Raw genomic sequence first — 26,441 nt, 5'->3', positions numbered from 1 at the left:
TGTCCGTGTGTTTGTATATAACTCATATCTCAAAAAGTGTGTGTGTGTGTGTGTGTGTGTGTGTGTGTGTGTGTGTGTGTGTGTGTGTGTGTGTGTGTGTGTGTGTGTGTGTGTGTGTGTGTGTGTGTGTCAGCTACTTGGGCAGGGACACGAAGCACTGGTTGGACAGAGAGGGTGCTGGAGGTTTGAGCTTGACCACTAGGCTGAGATCTGCACCCTATAGCTGTGCCAGTGGGGAGTATTATTGGGGATCTGGAGAGAAAGGGAGAGACCAGCCCCAGATGGACTGTGGTCTCTGTGTGCTCTTAATGGAACTGTACTTTACTGTGTGTGTACTAGTTATCCTTCCCACTGTGGATGCCCCTCACTGGTGTTAGTGGTGAGGACTGAGGCTCCTTGATTGCTGGGCCAGTGCACGGGCACCACATATTAATTGGTGGAAGTGGTGGGATATCCATACCACATATTAATTGGTTGGCACATGCTAACTGGCTTGTAATGGTGTGGATAGTGAATTCCTGTAGCTTGTGTACAGTGATCACTGAATGTGTTTTTGTACTCTAAATCAGCCACGCAGGGAATACTCACAGTTCAGATCACAATTGTTTTTTTTTTTGTGAGCTTAGTCAGGGAGAGTGGACAAGCATGTCAGTAGAGGAGTATGGAAAGTTAACAAGGAGCCAAGTTGGCTGAGATGTGCCAGGCTAAAGGACTGGTGCAGGGAAACCTGACTAAGGCAGATATGATTGCAGCTTTGGTCACAGCTGGATCAGAAAACAGCAACCATGATGACGATCAGACTGCCCGTGGAGATGTACAACACTCAGGGAATAGACAGCTCAACCTTTGTGCAGAGGACTTAAAAATCCATCTGAAGCTAGAGACTTGAGTCGGAGGCCAGGCATTTGGAAATGGAAGCTGTGGAAAAGGAGCAACAGAGGCAGCACGAAAAGGAGATGCTGACTCTTCCCCAGAGTCATGGAAATAATGGGGAAGGGAGTAACTGGACCCCAGAAGCACAAAAGGTCGGTAAATTTCTTCCGCACTTTAAAGAGGGGGATAATTTTGATAGTTTCATTCATATGTTTGAGAGGGTATGTAAACAGTATGATGTTGACCAAAGGCTCTGGGTACATTTCCTGACCCCCTTACTAGATGATAAAGCTGTAACTGTGCTGTCTAGATTAACTGATCATGAATGTTTTGATTATACTGCTGTTAAGAACTGTTTGTTAGAATTTTTAAAGCTAACACCTGAAACTTATAGGAAAAAGTTTTGTTAGCATAGATGCAAGGCAGATGAAAGTGTCCGTGAACGTGTTGCTGAATGAGCACTTATTTTCATAGGTGGGTGAGTGGAGGTCGGGTCACAACTCTTGAAGGTTTGGCAGATCTTTTGGAGAGGGAACAAGCCCTTAATACTTTGCTTATCAGGTAATCAGATCCTCATGTCATCAGGCAAAGTGCTATTTCAGATGAGTTGGGGAATGAAGACCTATACCTAGCAAGCAGGGCATCCCTCCTGCACAGGAAATGGACCCCCAGTACTGCTCATGGGTCTAAAGGAACCCATGGTGGGAAGTCCAGACTGCCCCAACAGAATCTGCCAGTAGCAGGAGAAGCCATTAGTCCAGGTACATATCCAGGATCTAGGGTTAAATGTTTTGAATGCAACCAGTGGGGCCATGTGGCATACAGATATCCACGGAGGCAAGTTGGGGAACAAAAGGTGAGAGAGCCAGTAAGTGGGAGAGACAAAATGCCAATAGTAGGTTGTCTTGAGACAACAGGGGTACCGAACTACCATCCTGCAGATGTCCTAATAGGGAAGGATTTTGATGAGGCAATATCATGTGTTTATGCAGTTACATGCAGTCAGGCTTCGAGATAAGCATGTGGGTCTGGTAGCCTGGGGGAGACCCAGTCAGACAGCATGGTTGCAGCCAGGACTGGTGAGGTGGTTACCTCAGGGAGAGAGGTACGCTGTAGCAGTGAGACTGAAGGTGAGCCACAGCTGCTTGTGGGTACTGATGGTCCCTTGGACTGAGTGACTGCAAAGGTAGAGGTGAGTAGTGGTACCCAGACCGACAGTGAGGCATCACTGTCAGAGGATGCCAGACTTCCTGTGGAAGGGGAGATGGAGGTAAGGGTTACAAAGAGAAAGTTGAGAAAGGCTCAGCTTTCAGACCCTACATTACAAGGCCTGAGGCAGGTAGCAAGTGAGGCACCTGATTCTCAAGAGAAGGGGGAATCTGTATACTGAGACAAAGGGTTACTGTATAGACAGTGGACCCCTGAGGGAGGGCTAGAAGGTGACAGAATACAGTAGTTGGTAATACCTCGAGCCTACTATCTGGCGCTTCTAGCCATAGCCCATGATATTCCCTTTGCAGGTCATATAGGCATAAAACATACAAAGAGGCATATTATGCAGAACTTCTACTGGCTTTGAATTTCCAGAGATATAACTGGATACTGCAGGACCTGTGAGCAGTGCCAAAAGGTAGGCAAGGCAGGAGCCAAGGTGAGAGTTCCTTTGATGCCTTTGCCTATGATTGAGGAGCCATTTCAGAGGGTACCTATGGATATTGTGGGGCCTCTGAGTTCCCCAAGTTCCACATGGAAAAAGTGTATCCTAATGGTAGTAGATTATGCTACAAGATACCCTGAGGCAGTGGCTTTGTCCTCCATTGACACAGAAAAGGTGGCAGATGCTTTGTTACAGATTTTCAGCAGGGTAGGTTTCCCAAAATAATGACTGACAGAGGTGCCAATTTCACGCCAGACCTGCTGGCTTGTCTGTGGAAGTACTGTGGGGTGAAGTACCTGAAGATCACACCACTACCATCCCCACACTAACGGTCTTGTTGAGAGGTTAAACTCTACAATCAAGTCCATGCTACGGGCATTTGCAGATCAGTTTAAGAGGGAGTGGGACTAATATTTGCCCCATCTGTTGTTTGCTTACAAAGAGGTTTCCCAGGATTCCACAGGTTTTTCACCCTTTGAGTTGCTGCATGGGCATAGGGTGAGGGGACCTCTAGATTTAATTTATGATGAGTGGGAAGGTGAGTGTGAATCTCACAAGGATTCTGTTGTGGTATATATCCTAAACCTCAGAACAAGGCTCAGGGAACTCATGGATTTTGCACAGGAGAACCTGGCAGAAGCCCAACAAAAGGTATGACAGGAATGCTCACACTAGAGAGTAGCTACAAGCAGCTTGAGAGGGACCCTACAAGGTGGTAAGAAAGGTAAGTGATGTTAACTACATGGTGGAACTGCTAGGCAGAAGGGAGGAGCACAAACTGTACCATATTAACATGATGAAACCTTACCACAATAGAGAGGCCCTTGTGTTGAGTATTTGCAGTGGCTTGCAAGAGGAGTCTGAGGGAGATCTGGTGACTGATCACCTCAGTGAGGCTCGGATGGATCCCTCAGTGGAAGGGGTAGCAATGTCCCAGCAGCTATCCCTACCCAGTTTTGAGAAATCCAAGCAGTGTTACAGTAGTTTGGGGACATGTTCACTGGGAAACCAGGATTCACCCCACCTGGTGCAGCACCAAGTGGATAAAGGACCCCAAAGACCTATTTGGCAGGCCCCTTTATAGGGTGCCTGAGAGAGTCAAACAGACTCTGAGGGAGGAGATACAGAAAAAGTTGGAACTAGGGGTAATTCAAGAGTCCAACAGTCCCTGGGCCTCCCCAGTGGTGCTGGTGCCAAAGAAGGATGGCAGCACCAGGTTCTGTGTGGACTAAAGGAAATTAAATAGTCACACAGAGTCAGATGCTTACCCCATCCCTAGGACAGATGCAGTCCTAGAGCAGCTGAATGGGGCTAAGTATCCTACAACCACTGATCTTACCAAGGGTTACTGCCAGGTGCCCTTGACTTCCAGTACTAAAGAGAAGTCAGCCTTTGTGACTCCCTTTGGCTTATATGAGTTCAAAAAAATGCCCTTTGGGATGAAAAATGCCTCAGAGACTTTCCAGAGGCTGGTAGATCACATCCTAGCAGGAGGGTTTGCCCTTGCTTATCTAGACGATATTGCCATCTACAGGCATTCCTGGCAAGAGCATATTCAACATGTCAGGGAGGTTCTGGGCAGACTACAGAGGGCAGGGTTGACCATTAAGCCCAACAAATGTCAGGTGGGTATGGCAGATGTCTCCTACCTGGGACATAGAGTGGGTAGTGGTAAGATTAGGCCAGAACCTGCCAGAGTGGAAGCCATTCAGGCATGGCCTGCACCTGTAACCAAAAAGCAGGTGAGGGCATTCTTAGGGACAGCAGGATACTACAGAAAGTTCGTCCCAAGATATAGTACCATAGCTGCTCCCCTGACAGACCTGACAGGGAAGAACAGGCCAGATAAGGTAGTTTGGACCCCAGCATGTGAGCAGGCATTCCAGAAGCTTAAAGAAGCTTTGGGAGGATCCCCTGTGTTAGCCAGTCCAGATTACAGTACAGAATTTGTTGTGCAAAAGGATGCTTCAAACCATGGGGTGGGGGCTGTACCTAGACATATTTCTTCAAAGGAAGAAGAGCACCCAGTGGTTTATCTCAGTTGCAGGCTCCAACCCAGGGAGGAATGTTATGCAGCAGTAGAAAAGGAATGCCTAGCCATAGTGTGGGCACTGCAGAAAAGTCAGCCTTATCTGTATGGAAGAAAATTCACTGTAGTTACAGACCACAATCCCCTAACATGGTTATACAGAGCCACCCAGCAAAATGCCAAGTTGCTAAGATGGAGCTTAGGGTTGCAAGTTTATATGTCAGTGCAGCACCACAGTGGGAGTAGCAATGCCAACGCAGATGGGGTCCCAAGACAGAGAATGGGGTAAGGTATACTCAGATAGACCTATCCCTCTCAAGCAACGTTTCTCAACGGTCACTTGAAAAACTAGCTTGAGTTCCCTGGGGGGGGGGATATGTGAAGGCTGCCAGCCTAGCTAGATAGGATTTTGTAGATAATTCTGTCATTTGTAAATATTAATGTAAGCCACATGCTTGTTCTCTTTGTTAAATGTTAAACTTCAAAAATGTAACCACATTGCACTCTGCTGGAGGAAAGCTAATAAGTCAAGCATTGTATAATTGTTTGATCTCAAAACTCGGAGCCAAGATGTCTGGATGAAGAGACTAGAGTTAATTGCTAGAATTTGCGTGTATAATGTCTTTTATTGCTGTAGCTTCCTGACCAGGTGCAAGTTCAAAAGTGCTGCTAAACTCTGAGTTTCTGTTAGCCTGGGAACCAGAGAAAAAAAATTATGTAATCTGAAATGAGTCAGTAGTACTGTGTTATCAATTTAAGGACAGAGAGAGAGAGAGAGAGAGAGAGAGAGAGAGCATTTTACATTTGTCTTCAGAACATCCAACATCACCAGCACTGTCTTCCTCGATATGCAAATTTATTTTAGAACTGCATTTGCTCTTAGATATAGCTAGGAAATAGGAAGACTAGACTAGTTGTTTTCTGTACTGATGTCAGAACTATTCTACTGCATTATTTTAAGCATTTTTTTATGATCTCTGAACTCTTGACTAGCACTGTGTAGTAAAAGCATTGTTTTGCATTTTTTATTATTTATTATTAAATATTTTTAAACCTTTCAACTGTAGCTGTTTTGTGTAGGGATAATTTAAGCTCTAGAGTACATTGCATGTATATAGTGATACTGTACTAAGCCACTCCAATAAGCCTTGCTGGTCAGTTGCACTTAATATTTGCATAATAATATTGCACAGTAATAATTGAACACCCTTTAGTAAGAGCCTTATTAGTAGCTGATATTAGTGGTTGGTGGCAGTGATTACTATCTTATAGCCTGGCAGGAAGGGGCATAGCTGGAGAACCTGTGCCAGCCTTCCCCCAGGAGTGTGTGTGTGTGTGTGTGTGTGTGTGTGTGTGTGTGTGTGTGTGTGTGTGTGTGTGTGTGTGTGTCAGCTACATGGGCAGGGACATGAAGCACTGGTTGGACAGAGAGGGTGCTGGAGGTTTTAGCTTAACCACTAGGCTGAGATCCGCACCCTAAAGCTGTGCCAGTGGGGAGTCTTATTGAGGAAATGGTGAAAAAGGGAGAAACCAACCCCAGACTGACTATGGTCTCTGTGCGCTCTTAAGGGAAATTCTACTTTACTGTTAATGTACTTGTTATCCTTCCCAATGTGGACGCCCCTCACTGGTGGTGAGGATTGAGGCTCCTTGTTTGCTGGGCCAGTGCACGGGTGTCACAATGTGTGTGTATATATATATATATATATATATATATATATATATATATATATATATATATATATATATATATATATATATATACACACACACACACACACATATATATATATATATATATATATATATATATATATATATACACACACACACACACACACACACACATATACAGTTTCACTTCATAATCTCGAAATGCTAAAATCTCGAATTTCAGCATTCCGAGACCATGAAGTTAAAAATGCAGAATGCCGAAAGTGCATTAGAGCAAATTTGAATATCTCGAATCCATGCTTATGCATTTCCAGTTAAGTTACGTGACGTGTTTAGCTGGTATGGTGTTTTGAATTGTAGGTGAGTGACTGTATGTGTGTGTTTTTGTACGTTGTATGTGTGGGTAAGGAGGTGTAAGTGTGAGTGTGAGTGTTGGATTTGCTGGTGTTTGTGTATGTGTGATGTGTATTTGTGTGCGAGTGTAGAATGCCATGGTGTGATATTTTTTTTTCGTTATGTGTGATTTCGGAGTTGGTATATATAAGTAGGGGTGGTGTGTGGGGTGCAGCCCCCCACATGATGGGTGCAGGGGGGCTTGCCCCCCTGCTTACATGCAGTGTAGGGTTGTGTGGTTTGTGTGCTGTGGGTAGAATGGCGTGTGTGTTATGCGGTGTATGTTGTATGTATGTTCGTGACTGTGATTCGTGGGTTTCAGGATTGTGAATGGTTCAGCTTCATAGTTTCAAAATGCTGAAATTCGAGATTTCAGCATTTTGAGATTATGAAGTGAAACCATGTATATATATATATATATATATATATATATATATATATATATATATATATATATATATATAATTTTGGTTGCACTTGAAACATCGAAGTTCTGATCATCGAGACCAGAACATCGACGGTTCAAAGTGGAAGTGCCAGGTAAGTAAAAATTTAAAATTTTGGGTGTGTATGCAGGGCAGCAAGGTGGCCTGCATGTTGTGTGTGTGTGTGTGTGTGCCATCTGAGTGTTGGCATTGCAAGTAGGGTACGGGAACTCTCCCGTTTAGTGCTACCGCATATAGCGGTAAACGGGAGATTTCCCTTACCCCACTGTTGTGCAATCTCGGAGTTGGAATATTAAAGTAGGGGTGTGGGGGGGTGAAGCCCCCCTGCATAACATCGTTTTTGTAAGTTTATTTCTGTTTATGTGGTTCACTTTGAACCTTCGATGTTCTGAACATCAATGTTCTGGTCTTGATGATCAGAACTTCGATGTTCTGAACCTTCGACGGTTTCAACTGGAACCATAATTATATATAGATATATATATATATATATATATATATATATATATATATGTATATACACACATATACACTCACACATATACATACATATATGTTTGTTTGTGTCTTTCGGCTTTTCCCGGTTAGGGGTCGCCACAGCGGAACTCCGGTCCGCTAATGATTGGCAGTAGATTTTTTACGTGCCAAGTTTGCCAGCCCTGACGCACAACCTTCAACGAAGGTACACCCATTCACGCATGTCTCCACACAGAAGACGCTCTAGCTGAGAATCGAACGGCACAACGTCTTGCTGTGAGGCGACAACGCTACCGCAGCACAACCACCGCAGTACATATACATACATATATATAATATATATATATATATATATATATATATATATATAGATAGATATATAGATATATATAGATATACACACACACAAACATATATATATATTTGCTACTAGTAATATGCTATCACAAAGAGTTCCTATACTCGGTTAACAGTAAAATGAACCTGCTAACTATGATCTACAGTTGTATGTAACTAGCTACAGTGAGAATGATAATGTAAGCACTGTGTATCTCACTCATTTATAATTCCCTAAAAGGTTTACAAAATAATGCAGTGTTTAATATTTGGACTCATACATGTATGTATGAAATGTAGGTCTCTATTACAGTGCAACAATATGCAATGTTCATCTGCTCATGGTTTCTGTTTAAGTGGGCATTGTACAGGGTATTAAATGCAGTAAATTACCCATGGTAACAATGCAAAATCTAAGACCCACTTTGCTAAATCCTGAGATGTGAAGACTGACTATCCAAAAATTGAGACTTGTATATGTATATATAAACACACCAAGTTCAATATTGCCATTTCTTGGACTACTCACTTTGTATGTTCCAACAAAAACAGTTTTGACAACTGCAAACTAACAGTCACACATCTGAGATGCTGTAATGTACTTTCATTTCATATTGCTAGCTCAAGCAGTGTGCAATATATAACAAAGTATCTGCAGGTCTTGTTCTGAACATTTTAAAACAAAATTTTTAAGTATTACAGAGATATGGGCATTTTTAGTTAAAAAGAAGTAATGTCAGAAATGTCATTAGAAGCTGGGAAACTGCAACTTTCTGCACAAAACAAAAATGCAGCAATGTGTTCTCATCAGGTAATACACATAAATGCTACCAAAAACAAAAAGTGCCATAATATGAGACTTGACAATAGTACCTTCTTCTACATAAAAAAGAAATGCTCAGTCTCTTTAAATGCATAAAAATGATGGATATTGTTTAGTAATCAATGCCTAGCAACTCAAGCCTGTTCAACTGACTGCACAGCACTTAATAGGCAACAAAATGAAGACTTTTTTTGGGGGGGGGGGTTGGGGGAGCAACGCCCTCCAAAACCCCATATGCTGGAGGATGGGACCACTACCCTAAATCACTGGTATAACTCTCAAGTCACTAGACCAGCACAGTAAATTATTTTGCTTTCAGTGTTCTGTAGACTGAAATAAATGGGCTTTGAAATGATGTGCACTCACATGCTAAACAATTACCAGGTGGTGCAGCGGTAGCGTTGTCACCTCACAGCAAGAGGTTCTCCCGTTCGATTCTCGTCTGGAGCGCGTTCTGTGTGGAGTCTGCATGTCCTCCCCGTTCAACTGGTACAGAGAGATAACGTGTCTAAAAATTAAAGGCAGCCCTGCACCAGCACAGACAAGACACCACATGGAGATAAATTCCCCCTTTCCAAATGCAAAACAACCACGACAATGTCCAGGAGACAGCTTTGTTGGTTGGAACTTTATAACTTAACCTTGGGGCACAAATCCTCGTTATTTGAATAATAAGGAGCAGTACCAAAGCTCATCTCATGTCAAAGGTTACGCACTTATTTGATACTTTGCGGATTTATTTGTAGTAATACGATGAAATGTATTACTTTTCTGTTATTACTGGGTGTAACACTAACATGTACATTTTACTGATCAGAATCCATCTTCCAGTACCTCCTATTTCACTCCTATGTCACTGCTGACAATGTATAATAAACAGCAGCAAACATTCAAGTCGCAACAAGGAAATGCAGGCCAAATAGATGAAACTCAGTACATTGCAGCAGGACAAATGAAGGCATATGTACACATAAAAAGCATGATTTTCTAGAATTAAATACTTCTGCGATGCCTGCATGTATGACAATTAAGCATTCTTAACATGATGTCATGCTGCCATCCAGTGGACAGATTTATACAACCATTACTTTAGAACAACAAGCCACTTGTAACCAACGTGTAAAGGGAGTACCATTTGTAGTCACTTTATTAAAGGCAACAAAGCCTTTTACTGTTCAAAAACAAAGGCAAAGCACATACATCTCTTGCTTGTGGTGTTACAAGAGTACTAAACGAAGTAAGCTTTTTGTACAGTACACTATTATATCATAATCCCTTCAGAGTATCCACACAGTACAGTCACTTATAAAGGGGGATAATATAGCAATAACCCACTTCTGGATGTGGGTAATGCTGGATTTACCCACGGTTGGTGTGGTTTGGTCACGAGGGCAAAGCCAGAGTGGCCAAACAAAGCCAACCGTGGGTAAATCCAGCATTACCCACACCCAGGCGTGGGTTATTGCTATTATACAATGACATTATTTAAGAAAAAAAATAATTACTTTTCTTAAATAATGGCATTGTATAATGCCTCCTTGCAGCCCTTCCGCAGCTGTCTGGTATTCTGCGGCAGTTCTGATGTACTGCGCATGCGTATGCCTACACAGTACATCAGAGCTGTGGGCAAAAGCAACGGAGAAAGCAAGCTCTCCGTTGCTTTTTACAAACTGTTTCGCTATGTTAAATGGGTTTAACATAGCGAGACAGTTTTAAAAAAGCAACGGAGATTCTCCGTTGCTTTTTTTAAAGCTGTCTCGCTATGATAAACCCATTTAACAAAGCGAGACAGTTTTGAAAAAAAGCAACGGCGAAAGCAAGATCTCCGTTGCTTTTTACAAACTGATTTTGCGTTCTCCGTTGCTGTAAAAAAAAAAGAGTTATAGTAATGGAAAAAGTCTGGGCGACTGGACCTTTTTCCATTACTATAACTTTGATTTACAACGTGCATGCTGACCAATCAGCGTGCACGTTTTTGAATATTAATGGAAGGTCGTTGTATAATAGCCTTTTTTACCCTCCAAACAGAAATACAGCATAAACATGTCTTACTACTGGCAGGTTTAAAACTGCTAAATTCAGTGAAGTGTTTATCCTACACATAAACATACCGTAATCCTGTCAAAACCAGAGTACACCTATCTGACTTTATGCAGTCTTCTACCATTTACATAGGCAGAAAATCCCTGGAATAACTACAGAAAAAAGCAGGGTGATCAGATGCAGTGTGTAAACTATTATTTCAAAATAAAGGCACACAGAAATACATATCAACTGTTTACTGAAACATAATTTTCTTCTGATGCAAAATAGTCTTACAAAGCAGTGCTAAAAGTAGCCAAACAACATATTTTAATAACTATGAACTGTTATGTGGTGCATTTTTTTTTTAATTTATGGACTGAAAGAATCTGTACCACACTGTTTCATGGATTAACAATAGTCTTTTGAAATACAAGAAGAAAGCCTGCTTGGCTACAGCTTATCCCAAGGACCTGGGATGAAAGCAAACAAAGAGCTGATCAGATTTCCTAATAGTCTTAGTCTTATCCAAATAAAATCTGAGTTGTCTATGCACATAAAATGTGTGCAGCACCTTCTCACTAGCAGATTGTGGAGAAGAGAAAAAAGTGAGCAAATGAATGGGAAATGGGAAATTCACCCAGGGGATCACTTCTGTGGCTCTGCTCGATAGCGGCACAGGAAAATAATTTTCTTGGGTGGCGAAAGCCAGGGTACATTTTTTGGCTAGACTTGTATGGGCCCTAGGGCCGATAGCCTAGTACCTACCTACCTAGACTGATCAAGGGACAACTCATTCACCACTTTTAGCATAAAAAGAGGATTAGAACACAAGGATACCCTGACCTTGTGAAACACCAAAAAAGGAGGACAGGCCATAAGGGCTTGAAGCTCAGACACTTGTCTGGCAGAAATATGGGTCAACAAAAGTACAGTCTTCCAAGAGCAGTGTTGCAAGGAAGCTGAAGCAGTAGACTCAAAAGGAGCCTGAGTCAGTTTTTCCAAAACAAAATTAAGATCCCAGGGTGAGGGACAGGCTTCCTGGGAGGCCTAATATGAAGAATGCCTTTAAAGTATTGTTTAGCCTCAAATCTAGAAGCTAAAGGAGGAGATAAACGCAGACAAGCCGAGATAGCTGATAAGTGGGCCTTAACAGAAGAATAAGCCAACTCAGCATTGAACAATTCACACAAACAATAAAGAGTCAAAGGAACATCCACAGAAAGTGGATCCAGGTTACATGAGAGACACCAAACAGAAAACCTCTTCCATATGGATAACAAGAATTTCCTGCCTCCAGCAGGACCCTAAGCACGTCCTCAGGAAAAAAAGGTGTCTGTGGAATCAAAATCCTGTCACCCAAAGTGTCAGCTGAAGTGTAAACAGGTGGGAATGGGTGTGAGATCCCTTGTCTTCTGTGACTAGGTCCACCTGTGAAGTAACTTGTGATGATTGCCCTTGGCTAAATGCAAAAAAAGAGGGAACCAATGCTGTCTCCACCCAAAGAGAGTCACCAACAAGATTTTGAGAGCATCCTGTTGAATTTTGAACAGGACTTTTGGAATGAAGGGAAGGTGTGTGTGTGTGTGTGTGTGTGGGGGGACACAAAGAAACATCCCCTTCCAAGAAAAAGAGAGGGCATCCACTTTCCATACCAGAGGACCTGGGACTCTGGCACAAAACAGAGTAAGATGTCTATTCAGAGGGGAGGCAAACAAATCTACTTGAGGAGTACCCCACTAGTGGACATCCAGAAACACATCTCTGTGAAGCATCCATTCATGGGATTGAATTAAGAACCTGCTCAGAGTGTCTGCCACAATGTTTTGATCTAAGGGAATATAAACTGCCTGAAGAGTCACTTAATACTGGACAGCAAGATCCCATACCAGGAGTACTAACTGGCAAAGAAGATAAGATCTTGTTCTCCCTGTTTGTTTACATACCACATCACTGTGGTGTTGTCTGTAAATACCTCGAGAGGTCCTGGGGAGAAAAGAGGATGAAAAGTCCGAAGAGCCAGCAGAAGGGCTCTCATCTCTTTGACATTGATGTGCTCCTTCTGTTGAAAAGGAGACCAAACTGCCTGTACCTTTAGGGAGCCAAAAACTGCGCCCGAGCCCATGACTGAAGCTTCCGTGAATGGCTCCTGAGAGGAAAGAGGGGATGAAAAGGGGGCTCTGGATTTAAGGACAACTGCTGGATCCACCAGTGAAGTTCCTTCTTGAGACAAGGTAGAACAGGAACTACAAATTCTACAGGATGTTCACATTGAAGCCAAACTGACTTGGAACCACTGAAACTTCCTCATGTGGAGTCTGGCCAGAGGGAGCATACAGATGGTGGATGCCATGAAACCCAGAGCTCTCAGAAACCCCCTGGCTGTAATGAAGGCCAGAGGAAGAAGAGTTTAAAAGGAAAGGACAGTTAAGGCCTTGGAAGGAGGCAGGGATTCTAGCACAGGCACCATATGAATCCTGCAACCCACAAAAACATGATCTTGAGAAAGAGTCAAAGAAGACTCTCCGAAGTTTCTTATGAACCCCAGGCACTGAAGAAGGGAAATGGCAAATTGAAGATTTTACAACAGGATCTCTGGAGAGGATGCCTGAAACAGGAGGTCATTCAAGTAGGGAAATACTTGGTATCCCCAGAAGCCGGTAAAAAGCAATCACAGGAGGGAGACATTTTGTGAATACCCTTGGGGCATTAAAAAGACCAAAGGGAAAAGCAAAGAACTGAAAATGCCAGAAAGCAACAGAGAAATGCAAAAACTTCCTGAAAAGGGGGTGGATCAGAATATGGAGATAAAAATCCTTGAGATCCAGGGACACCATATAAGCCTAAGGAAGCAAAAGAGGGAACAAAGTCTGACGGGACAACATTCAAAAGATGGGCACCTTTAGAAAAGTTTTTACATGAGAGAGGTGTAGAACTGGTCTCCAAGTACCCTCTTTTCTGGGTACTAGAAACATCCTGGAGTAACCCCCCCCCCCTTTGAGGCACAGGCACCTCTTGAATAGTACCTTGAGTTTTGGTCCCAAAATACTTCTGGGGAAAAAGGGGAGTTGTTCCTGAGGAGGCTGAGGAATTCCCATAAAAGGAAGAAGGGATTCCACACAATAAATGACATAAAAATGATTTAGGCATATCTGATTATAATCGATCATTTATCTGATTATAATCGATCATTCTTTATTTGCTTGCTGCTATTATGTCAGCAGCTATGCTGGAGTTGTTAGAATAAGTGGTTTTCAGAGACGGTTGTGGACAATCAAGGAAGCAGAAAAATTAATGGAGAAATTATTGAAATAAAATAAAACAGCACAGAGTTGGTATTCTTGCATAACAGCATGTTGCAAAAAATTGCAACTAACAAATGCTGAAGGAGAGCTAAATACCGAAAAAGCCAACAAAAACAGAAAATGACATTATAAATTCTAAAAGAAATATGAGAGGGAGACAGTTGTTGTCTTTTGGCTTTTCCCAGTTAGGGGTCGCCGCAGCGGAACTCCGATCCGCTAATGAATGGCAGTAGATTTTGACGAACGCCAAGGTGCCAGCTCAACGTTCAACCTTCAACAAAGGCACGCCCATTTACGCATGTCTTTCAAACGTCCACCCAGCCGCGGGGAGGACATGCAGACTCCACACAGAAAGCACTCCCTGCATTCCAGCCAAGAATCGAACGGGAAAACCTCTTGCTGTGAGCCAACAACGCTGCTGCTGCACCACCGCGGATAATGACAGAGAGACAGTACAGTATAAAAATGTAATAAATGTTTCTCTCTCTTGCATGTTTCAGTGATTCCTAGTTCACTGGTTTACCATATGGCATATGTTCACTTCCTTCATACTGGTTTGCCAAGTCAATAGCAGTGTTATAATTCTAATCCAAATGCAACAACAATTTTTAAAATTTTTCTCCTGATCAGAACACAAAACAACTGCTTTGCTAGGTAACATGGACATACTCGAGTTTCATCATAAAAAAATAATCCAGATCCTGCTAACACTGTAGCAATATCACCTCAAACATGATGCAAGTCCATCTCTCCATCATATAAAATAATTAGATGTAAGACACTTCTGCCTATGAAATGTTGTATATCTTTTCAACTATTTCAGTAAAATGTGTATTAGAAAAAAACAAGGAAATTATGCTGCAAAACAAGCACGATTGTGGTATTACTTTCATATTATTTCCTTACTTCAGAGGTTCAATTTGTCAGAAGTGAACATCTATACTACAACATAAAAGGCTATGTTCCACCCCAATTGCCACCCTCCTTTCTCACCAGTAACGTTTGACCTGATCTGCTGCAAAGCCCATAAATCTTTCCACACAAGACACAAATATCTTTTATATATACTCGACTATAACTGTACTTTAATTTCTTTCTTTTTTTAACTACTGATGGCTGTGCTACTAATTTCATTTCTATTTCATTCTGCCGCTAAGCCCGAATCACCTTTTGACACGTGCCTGTTCTTCCTGCCAACATTCAAACAGTCTAGCTTAAAGAAGATTACCGGCATTTCATTCCATTACAACAGACGTGACTGCGATAGAACTGGAAACGGCAGTTCAAAAAGTTATTATTGATTTATAAGCACATTCAAAAGGACTACTATATCAGCTGCAACGTGTGTTGGAAAGGGAGAACTTTAGCTTTAACTTTTCTGTTTTTTTTTTTTTTTTTTTTAACTGTAATTTCATTTGCCACCCCCACTGGCCCAGCTGTTCACAAGTACACTATAGTGTGCAAGTACATAGCATATGCCTGCCGACATTCATGGGTACTTCTCTCAATTGTAACGCATTGGTGGGATTAATTGAAAGCCTGTTATAAATTTTAAAAAAAATTACTTCAAGGTCTCTGAATACTGCAGCTGTTGTGAGATTGCTTTTTTTTCTTTTACACACTAGTCTTTGCACTCCGGGCAGTCACCAAATGTACCTTCTCTCAACTACAATTGAAAACGCAGCCGAGGGCAATAGCAGTCACGTTCCAAATGCTTGCTGTGCAACACAGACCATCAAAATAAATCCGGATGAAAATATAAAGAAAACGCAACACCGGGCAGTCAAGGGACTTAATCAGTTGCTTTCAGCTTACAACACTACTACAGGTGCAAGTGATAGCTTGAAATGGAATAATCCGATTGGCTGCCACCACATGCAGTGCATGGAGACTTGCCTTACTGCATTTACTTGAATTTACAGCCAATTTTCTCTGAAAAGTAAAATATAAACATCATGTAACTGCACACTGAAAAGTAAGTTTAGAAAGTAACTGAAAAAGTTCATGCACTTTTTCAACTTTTTTTTTTTTTTTTTTACCAGTGGAGCTACAATACGGCTGTAAAGTTAGATGCTCTTGTGGAAAGGACTCTGGTGTAACTGCATACAAATACTACCGTCTCACAGCATGCTCGGATGTAAGCACAGAGGCCCTCATGAGACGGTACTCGGGGTTAATGATTTAAAAAAAAAACATCATCCTGGAAACTGTGTCTACAAAAGAAATCTCTTCAAAGGGAGTATCAGGACTGACAGATTCCTCTTCCTCTGACCCATAGTTCAAAGGAGAAGGCATCCGAGAAGTGTAAGCAAGGGATTCCCTCATCAGAATACAACTCCTCCTCAGAGGAATCCTGTTCCCTGGGTCTTTTACAGGGAGTAGAGGACTAAGGGTGTGCTGGAACAGAAACGCCTTGAGGAGGTTTCAGTGCCATTAAAGCATTAAACAAACTCTGAGTGAAGCCCTACTACTCACTCTGTGGATCCTTGAGGGCAGAAGAAACATGTTTAGTTTTTTGTTTTTTCTTTAATGGGATGGCTGCATTAACAAATTTGGAAGGCTCTGACCCAGCATGGCATGCAATAATAGTAGTAGGAACTTCTTCTCTCACTAAAATCTAAAGAACACCCCTAAGCCCCTTGGAAATGATCAACCGTGGTTCCCCCCTGAACATCTGAAATAGGCATCTGCAAAGCCTCCTTGGACATGCTTAAAGCCGGATCCTCACCGGCCTCCAATCCAGTTGTGGTAGAGGTATCCGACAACAAAGCTGGGCAAACCTCCAGGCATTCACTCACCTTGGGAGAAATGTCTGGCAAAGGCTGAACAGAGGAAGATGCCGGCCTAGGCTTTTTAGCCTTTTTGTTCCATGACATCTATTCCTCTATGTCAGAAGCTCCGTCCACAGTATCTTTCATGAGAAGTTTAAGTCACTGAGTCTCAAAGATGTTCTAAGGATGATACATCCAGATGTCACTTTATGCCCTACGTTACATGAGCAGCATACGTGTGACATACGGCGTACCTTAAAGCAATCCAAGGCTTTGGTATACTAGTCGGATGTCGGGCTGCCCTAAGCAGGGAATCCCAAATGTTGAGAATACTGCAACAGTGATATGGAAGGACATTACCTTTAAACAGGACTTCAAATTTCTAGTCTCCCACCAAGACACAAGTGCTCTTCAGCAATTGCATTCTGCTTGCTGAGCACCCTCAAGCAAATCTGCAGTTTGCGGCTATCACCCCACCCATACAGTATAAGAAGGAATCAGTACTGCAAAACTAAACAAGGATATACATTTTGAGTCTCAAGAGCAGGAGCACCCTCAAGCAAATCTGCAGTCTGTGGCTACCACCCCACCCATACAGTATAAGAAAGAAACACTACTGCAAAACTAAACAAGGATATACATTTTGAGCCTCAGGAGCAGGGTCAGTCCACCAGGCATTCTACTTGTATGTTTTATGAGAGTGAAACTATAACATTAGCAGTATTTCTCAGCGTGCTAATAAAACTGACTGTTGTAGCCTTGTGTGGCCCCCCCCCCCAGCTAGTGCAGTAATCCTAACTGTCCAATAGACAGTATACATTTAATTCAGACCCCTGTAACTAAATTAACCAGCAAGCAGCCCTCTTAATACTTTCTGCCTTAGTTTGTATCACTTGGAGGCCCACCGGTTTATTTGCATCTCTATATATTCCCCTTCATTGCTAATGTATCTGCCTACTTTAATCTGTGCGCAAACTTGCTACTAATTCGCAAGTTAATGTGAAGACACAATCCCAACCTTAATAAACTCTGCTGTCTCTTCTCTCATTTACTTTACAGGTAGTTTGAATTATTACTTACCCCCTCTGAGGCCCTCACCGATAGATTTCCACTGACTGCCTCTCTGGTTTCGCTGGTTTCTTTGCATTCCACCTGGTTTACACCCCTTGTGCTATCTCCCTCCCACAATACTAAGTCTATATTAGAATCCTGCTCAGCATGGAGCCATCTTTAAATTTCTAGTCTCCCACCAGGACACAAGTGCTCTTCAGCAATTGCATTCTGCTTGCTGGTAAGCCATTAGACCTCAGGAATTTGTTTAAAATGTTCAGATTTGTAAAGCAATACTTACTTTTTACTCTTGTCTTGGTGGGCTCTGCCCCGCTTCATTCGCACTCGCTAACACTCGGGCTCTCTCTGCTCCCCTGCCTGCCCCCTATTTCCTCCCACCTCCACTACCTCTACATTTACAGTAATCACAGACACACCCACAGCTCACCCTCACATCATCTCCACCAATCACAGCTCCTCAAGTTAGATCACATTATACCACACCAACTTGCTCCACCACAGAATACTCCCAACCACTCTCATTCCCACTAGGCATTATTTAAATCACCCACACTACTTACCCACATATAGTGCAACCCTATAATTCCTATCCAGAGCCCCAGCTAGAACCAACTTAAACTTTATAACCATGACCATCACACAACTAAGTCTAGTCTGTCTTCTCATAATTCTTTATAACACCACAAGTTATCACTCTAGCAATATCCCTAAACTTAGTAGCACAGCACTACATTATGCACTCTCATATACAGACACTGCACATTATAATAATATCTGCCTACAATTGTTCAAGAACTACATAACGGACCAATTCAGAACTAAAAACATACGCTCTCATTCCTACTCCAAAAAAACACAATACTTTCTCACACTCATCACCAAACTCCTACATCTCTATCACCATTTTAACACCAGGCTCACCATAAGTGGGGATATCCACCCCAACCCAGGCCCAAATCCATCCTGTCCAACACAAACTGCTCTAACACAAATGTCAGAACATAACATCCCCACTATCTTCATCCCTGGGCAAATCAACAACAGCAGCAAAACCAACCATCTTTTAATGCTAAATAATAATATTAGACGTGTCAAAAATAAAATACCTGAACTCCAGGCCACAATAGCACACTACTCCCCAGACATAGTTCCTTTAACAGAAACCTGGCTAAATAAAAACATAGCTAACTCAAAAGTTCTCCCTACCGGCTACAATATCATTAGACAAGACAGACCACTTTGTAAAGGGGGTGGAACTGCCTTACTGTGCAATCCAACTTAACTGTACGTCAATTACCAAACTCCTACCCCTCCCCCAATAATTGGGACATACTTATCTCACAACTTCAACTTCACCCTAAAAAGGTCATCACCACAATTGTGATCTATATTTCGCCTGGTAATACACCTGTTAGCCTTGAAGACTTCTTATCCTGGTGTTCTTCCACATACTCACAAGAAACCCTTATTCTGGGGGATTTCGACCTAGATTGGTTCACCTGCATATCACAACCACCAAGTAATCTAATAAATCTCCATGGCTACCAGCAGCTCGTCCAAATTCCAACTAGATGTGATAAAAAATCTAAAAGTGAATCCATCCTTGACTGGGTCCTAACTAGTACCCCCATGCAGGCAATCTCCCCAGACACCTTAAGTGACCACAACATAATATACCTTATACGTAGTAGAACAAGCATATGCAAAACCACTAACTATATATCCACTAGAAACACACACAAAAAATTCTCTCCTGAGGTCCTCAATACTTTACTGTGCAACTGTGACTGGACCCCCCTAAAAACCCTCCCACTTGACCAGGCTGTAGCATATTTCAACAAAACATTTCTACAACACCTAGACACTGCCGCTCCATTGCGCAAAATCAAGGTTAGAACCTCTACAAACCCCTGGCTCAGTAAAGAAACCAAACAAATCCTCAAGTCCAGAGACACTGCCTGGCTTTACTATAAAAAAAAACAAAGAAACACAAAGCCTAAGTACCAAGAACTGTGCAACTGTGCAAAAAAATCCTACTACACGACATTACAAACTAAATACCAACACAACCCCCAAACATTTTGGAAAAATGTAAACCAGCTACTAAAACCCACCAAAAAGGCTACCCCCAAACCAACCACCCCTGACACTAAAGTTCCCATTGAAACACAATTCAACTCCCACTTTGTGAACTCAATTCTATCCTTAGTACCACAGGACAGTTCCTTCCTCACTATCCCCCAACACAAATAACACTAATAGAAGCTTTACCCTCAAAACAGTTTCCACCACTTCAATCAAAAGCATGCTCTCCAAACTAAAAACCTCATCAACAGCAGCCAACCTACTCCCCAGCTATTTCTTGAAACTCACAGCAGATGCTATTGCTATCCCAATCTCCACTCTCATAAACAGATCAATTGTTGAAAACTATGTGCCCAAACTCTGGAAAATATCCTATGTTACACCCATACATAAAGGCGAGACCTCCACTGAACTTAATAACTACAGACCCATTGCTTTACTCTCCCCCTGGCCAAAATCCTAAAAAAAATGCATCCATACCCAGGTGCTAAAATATCTCCTAGACAGCAACATCCTGTCTCCTACTCAGCATGGTTTCAGACCTGCCCATAGTACCACTACAGCCCTCCTCTGCTTCATAGACACAGTAAACCGTCTCAAAAACGAAGGCCTACAGGTGTCAACTCTTTTTTTGGATATGTCCAAAGCATTTGACACAGTCTCGCACCAAATCCTGCTAAACAAACTAAACCAATATCACCTATCAAATTCCACTCTTACCTGGTTCCAAAGCTACTTAACTGACAGGTACCAAGCTGTGAAATGGGACAATTCTCTCTCTCCTCAGCTGCCCATAACTATAGGAGTCCCACACGGTTCTCTCTTAGGACCACTACTATTCACAATCTTCACAAATGACCTCCATACCGCATGCATCTACCATTCAGTATGCAGATGACACTACCATCATTTGTGCTGCACAAAACATTCCCACCCGCCTGCAAACAACTCAACTAGCATTCTCTGACGTTGAAAACTACCTTACCAAAGCCCAACTTACCCTTAATCCAAAGAAAATTCAGCTTATGATTATAACCAGTTCTAACAAAAACACTGATAACAGTCAATTCACTATCTACTCTACAAATGCTACTCCAATCGCTCCAGTGGCACAGGCTAAGCTATTGGGAATAACCATAGACTCCCACCTAAAATGTGATAGTCATCTCAACTTAACTATTAAAAAAGTAAATGCCAAACTTGGATCATTCTACAGTATCAAGCCATTTCTTACCAACAACACAAGATCAGCCATTGCTCGCTCCCATCTTCTATCCACCCTACTCTATGCATCTCCCATTCTGACTAATCTCAATAAAACTGAACTAAGCAAAATGGAAGCCTGCTGTAACAGAACTGCCTGCTTTGCTGCAAATTGCTCATATAGAACTCATCACTGTACTGTTTGAGACAGCTCCACTGGCTTGAACTGCCCAACCTCCTAACCTACAATCAACTCTGCCTCTGTCATTCGATCTATTACCTCCCTAATAAGTGTCCTGCCCTCAAAAACCTAGTACATCACTCAGCCAAAAGGCCACTTAGATCATCAAGCAAACTACTACTAGAAGTCACCAACAGCTACAGTAGCTTTGGAGATGCACTATATAGTAGTTCAGTGGCTAAAAAATGGAACTCTGTCCCTACTAGCATTCAAAACACATCATCCAAAGCCTCCTTTAAAGACCTCATCAGGCAACATCTCAAGCAAAGTTGGCAGTGCCATGATTGCTCCCCAGGCACGTGAAAGTGGATAAGGTACACATACTAAACCTAGAGAACTTGATAATAGTTTTCAATTTTACAAACACTGGCTAATCTACAATGTATGTACTGTGCCTGTGTACTATGTATGTATTCTACCTATGTTCCAAATCTCAGCTGTTCACCACAAATCTATTAATTACCTTTATTTTTAAATCAATATTTTTTGTTTGTTCTCTCCACTGTAACTGTTGATGTGCTGTATACCACTGTAAAAACATGTCTTTTGTAATTTGTGTGTATACTGATCATGTCTAAATAACTAAATGTATCTGTAATTTTTCTATGTGGAGCTTTTCTCCCCAGGCCTCTGCTGAAAAAGGGCATTTTTGGCTCAGTCAGACACCCACGGTTAACAAATGTAAAATAAAATAAAATAAATAAATAAATTACCAGTTTCCTTACATTAGATGTGGTCTATCTGTTCTCAAGTATACCCCCCACAAGATGGGTTTGGAGATGTTTAATTCAGCACTGCTAGAATGTGAACATCTAAACAGTAAAGACATTAGGTTTTGCAGGGGACTGATGGAACTTATTTTTTATAATAATTTTATATACTCCAAAGGTGAATATTACAGGCAGATCAAGGGTGTGGCAATGGGTGGTGTCTGTACTTTTGATTATATATACATGACTTGTTGGAATCTCTGTCTATGCTACCTGAATAATTTTATTTACTCTGGGTGGCATTTGAGATAAAAATAATGGTATTTATATAATATAACCCTAACAGTGCTTTTTTTAAATTTACACATACACACACAGTGGACAAAATTACTTATTTAGATATTACTATTTTAAAGAACAGAGATCGATCTGATTCAACAATTTATCAGAAAAGAACATTTTCAAATACTTGAACAAAACTTGAAGCCCCAGAGTTGAAGTGGTAAAAAGCAACAAAACCAAAAATGGACAATGAAATCCACTTTTGAACAGAAAAAAATCCTCTTAATAACTAAGCGCTTTCGCCAAGTATAAATGCTTTCTTCAGAGTTAGTAAGTCAAACACATCACTTCTTAAATAGTCACAATTCAAATTATCTACCCAATCACCTCCACATTCTAATTAAATAATTAATTAGTTAAATAACAGACTCCATGATAACAAAATACATACTACTAAATATGTGTCCTAAATATCTAAAATACATAATGCTTATAAAATATATATATATGTTGTACTGTGATGAAATAATAATGTAATAAGGTAATTCACCTTCGTAAAAACTTCTTTGCAAAAATAAAAAAGTTTCTATGTATGTATGAATACAATCTTCGCAAATACATCAAACTGTAATTTAAAACTTATTTAAGTATTGGAAGCCTGGGCAGTCATTAAATTACAGTAGCCCTTTGCTTTAAGACTGGCATAATAAATATACTGTCATTCAGTCCAGGGGGGCAACTTGCATTCAATCTAATTTGCCATTTATATTACATTACTTCAACCCTAAGTTTATCATCTTCACCCCTTTCACATGGAATAACCCGATCTTAATACAAAAAAAGTTAACTTCTTAAAGTTGGGGCATGTGATACTGTGGGTAAACAAAGCATTGTGTATATCTTTATTTTTAAATGCTCTAAGATGTTCTGCAATTCTATCTTTGAGTCTCTGTATAGTTTTGCCCACATAAAACCTTGAACAGCTGGTACAAGTAGCCAAATAAACCAGCATGGTTGTATTACAGCAACATCTGCCCGGACATGGTACAGATCTATTGTATCCTTGTACTACAACATATGGGCCATCATTAATATATTTATAGTACTTACATGCCCCACATTTGTACATAGTTGAAGTTAATCTTTTGGAAACTGGCCTCTCTAAAATATTTTTGATATTCTTACCCCTGCTGAATACCACTCTAGGGGTCTGTCCCAATCTTTCTTTCATATTGGTATCAAAACTTATGTCCCATTCTCTCTTAATTGTTTCCAATATTATAGGTGTCTGATAGTTATATCTCAGTACAAGGGCATTTGGTTTTTGGGGTCCAACTTTCTTCTGTAAACATTGACCCATACCCCACAGAATCAGGGGAAAGGAAGTATTTATTCTCCTTAGTACTTCATTCTGCATCTGCAAAACTAATTTTAGGGGGTAACCCCTTTCTAAGATCATACCAATTAAGGTGCATATCTCCTCTTGGCATATCCCGTTGTCACTAATCAAATGTGACAACCTTACCATTTGGCACTTGATGATACTTTTTCATTGGTAGAATGGATGACAACTTGGATAATGCAGTAAAAAGTTACAATAAGTTCCTTTCCTAAAAATATTACTCTGTATGTCATTCTTCATTTTTGTGAGATGGATATCAAGGAAATCTATCATTTCACTGTTCCAATTACTAGTGAAAACAAAGACTGAGAGGGTCACACTATAATTAGGGTGACTGCAAAATATCCCAACTAGCAAATTAAAACAAAGAGTGAGAATGTCACACTGAAAAAAACAATCAGTAAAAACTAAAGGAAAACTCCAGCCAAGCTAGAACTTCCAATGAGTGACCTCCCAGACCTCCTGTAACAGAGGCACATGGGATATATGCAAATGACCCTTATGAACATCAGGTGTTTCAGCTATATGGCGATTCTGATTGCCCATGACTTTTACAAGGTCATAACAAGGCCGAAATATGCATATCCATAGCTAGTGGGGTTTGGCTTTATTGGCCTGAAATTGTCCATTAAAACGACTTCAAACGTAAAAGTCATGGGCAATCAGAATCGTTCAATATTTCATGCATTTTTGCTACATAGTCAAAATGAGACATAATGACAACCCTGCCTCCCTTGTCTAGCTTCATTATTCTCACTTCATTGTTATTAGCCAGTTCAAACAGGGCTTTCCTTTCTTCACTGCTGAGATTGTCATTATTACTGAAATTCCCTGTCTTTACCATCGTTTTCCTCATTTCATTAATACACAACTTCTCAAAAATTATAATATCTTTATGAACAGGAGGTATAATTGTACTTTTTCTTTTCGGTATTGTAGATGAAAAACCTTTTTCATTTTCCTGGTTATTAAAAAGCAAAGACAAGTTTAACTGCCTAGTAAACCATTTAAAACTAGTATAAATATCTACAAAGTCTAAGTAAAAAGCAGGGACATAAGTAAAACCTTTACTCAACAACTTGTGGTGCACATTTTCAATATTCAAGCCACTACAGTTATAAACTGTAAATCCATCTCTTTTGCTACTAAAATTCAGTGTCTCTTCCTGTTTACCCATTGGCATTTCTTGTTGTAATAACCATTCTGTTGCTGCCCCCCACACTGTTGATTCACATGTCCCCCGTCCCTCCTGTTTATCAGGCGTTCTGATATCCTCAGTTGTGGAGATTGATCTAAAAAATGTTGTTCAACATGCCGTGCATTGTCAGTCTCATTCTGGTTAATAGCAGTTTCTGCAATAACATCCCTGTTGCACCGTTCACCTGCCCGTTTGTGTTGGTAGAAATAGTTTCAGAGGCCCCAACTGGATACTTATTTACATTACAAGTGTGAACTCACTTAGATCTATAAGACAAAATTGATAAAAGGTCAGCTTGTAAGACTTGAAAGAGTGAATTCTACCTACGAAATTTTACAAAAGAAAAACAAAAAAGAATTAAGATGTTTCTGGAAAGCAGTTACCCATATGAAATATAAGTTTGCCTTCAAAATATCATGGCTGACTTGTGCGATACTGTAATGTTCGAAAGTATCTTTTCAAAGATACATTTTAGCGAAAGTAAAAATACTGAACCCACAACAATGAATGGTAGTGTGCATTTGCTCTTGTGAATTTGGCATTTTGAATGGACATCGCACTATAGTGGGGATCGGGAAATGTACCCTTTCCCTCATTGTAGTGTAATGACAGAGTTAGTATACATAATTAGCAGGGGTGTGGGGGGTGCAAGGGGGCTTGACCCCTGCATAACGGTTGTTGGAGACATCCGGAGGTGACGGCTGTTTCACTCAAAGTCGACATTCCCTGAGTGTTGACCTTCTTTGAGTACCAGGCTTGCTCTTCCAAGGATTCGATTTTGCCATTTCCAACGTTTCGAGTCAGGTAAATAAACAGTCACATAAGTGTGTTGTGACATTTTAAAGGTAAACCTAAATCTACTCAGCACTCTCATCAAACTAAACAAATTAACAGTAAAATAAAGTCTACCAATGCCAAATCTGAGGTACATTTGGCCTCCCAGACCAAAGACAACCACAAGGCATTCTTTAGATAAGTCTGTAACCTCAAAGACAATATACAATTGTGTGCAGAGGTCATAGGATCATAGGAGTTACTAGTCTAATGGCCATGGGGCCCTTACAAACCTATCCAAGAGTTTGTCCCCCACCCAAAAAAAACCTGGGTCACCACCTGTCACCCCTGTCAATGAGGGACATAGGTGGAACCCCTAGGACAAATTTGTGGTTTTCCATCCACTCTTCACGGTTGCATTTGAAGAGGGTCAGCGAGGTACTCTGACATATATGGGAAGTCTATTCCAGAGACGGGGCAGCCTCTGGGAGACCCGTCTCTCCAGCAGGTTTTGTTGATGTCACATATTAGATTCATGCCTTTCAAGCAGGTAATGCGCAAGGAGTTAGGCTTATGGATATAGAGCATCTCTAGTAGGGCAGGGTCCGTGACTGCCTTGTAGGCGACACACAGATCACATCTGAGCAAACTGTATGATACCGAGTAGAG

At 41.2% G+C, this 26,441-nt stretch overlaps 1 protein-coding gene across 1 annotated transcript in view; it reads right to left on the bottom strand.

Annotated features, from left to right (window-relative positions):
• Positions 1–26,441, bottom strand: part of MSH3 (mutS homolog 3) — a 3,764,176-nt gene that overhangs the window by 3,399,332 nt on the left and 338,403 nt on the right. The gene's annotated exons all lie outside the window — the stretch shown is intronic.

The sequence above is a fragment of the Protopterus annectens genome, chromosome 2.part2 (genome assembly GCF_019279795.1).
Source record: "Protopterus annectens isolate FY-2018-M chromosome 2.part2, PAN1.0, whole genome shotgun sequence".
Classification (NCBI taxonomy): Eukaryota; Metazoa; Chordata; order Ceratodontiformes; family Protopteridae; genus Protopterus; species Protopterus annectens.
This window is presented reverse-complemented; position numbering and strand designations above follow the sequence as displayed.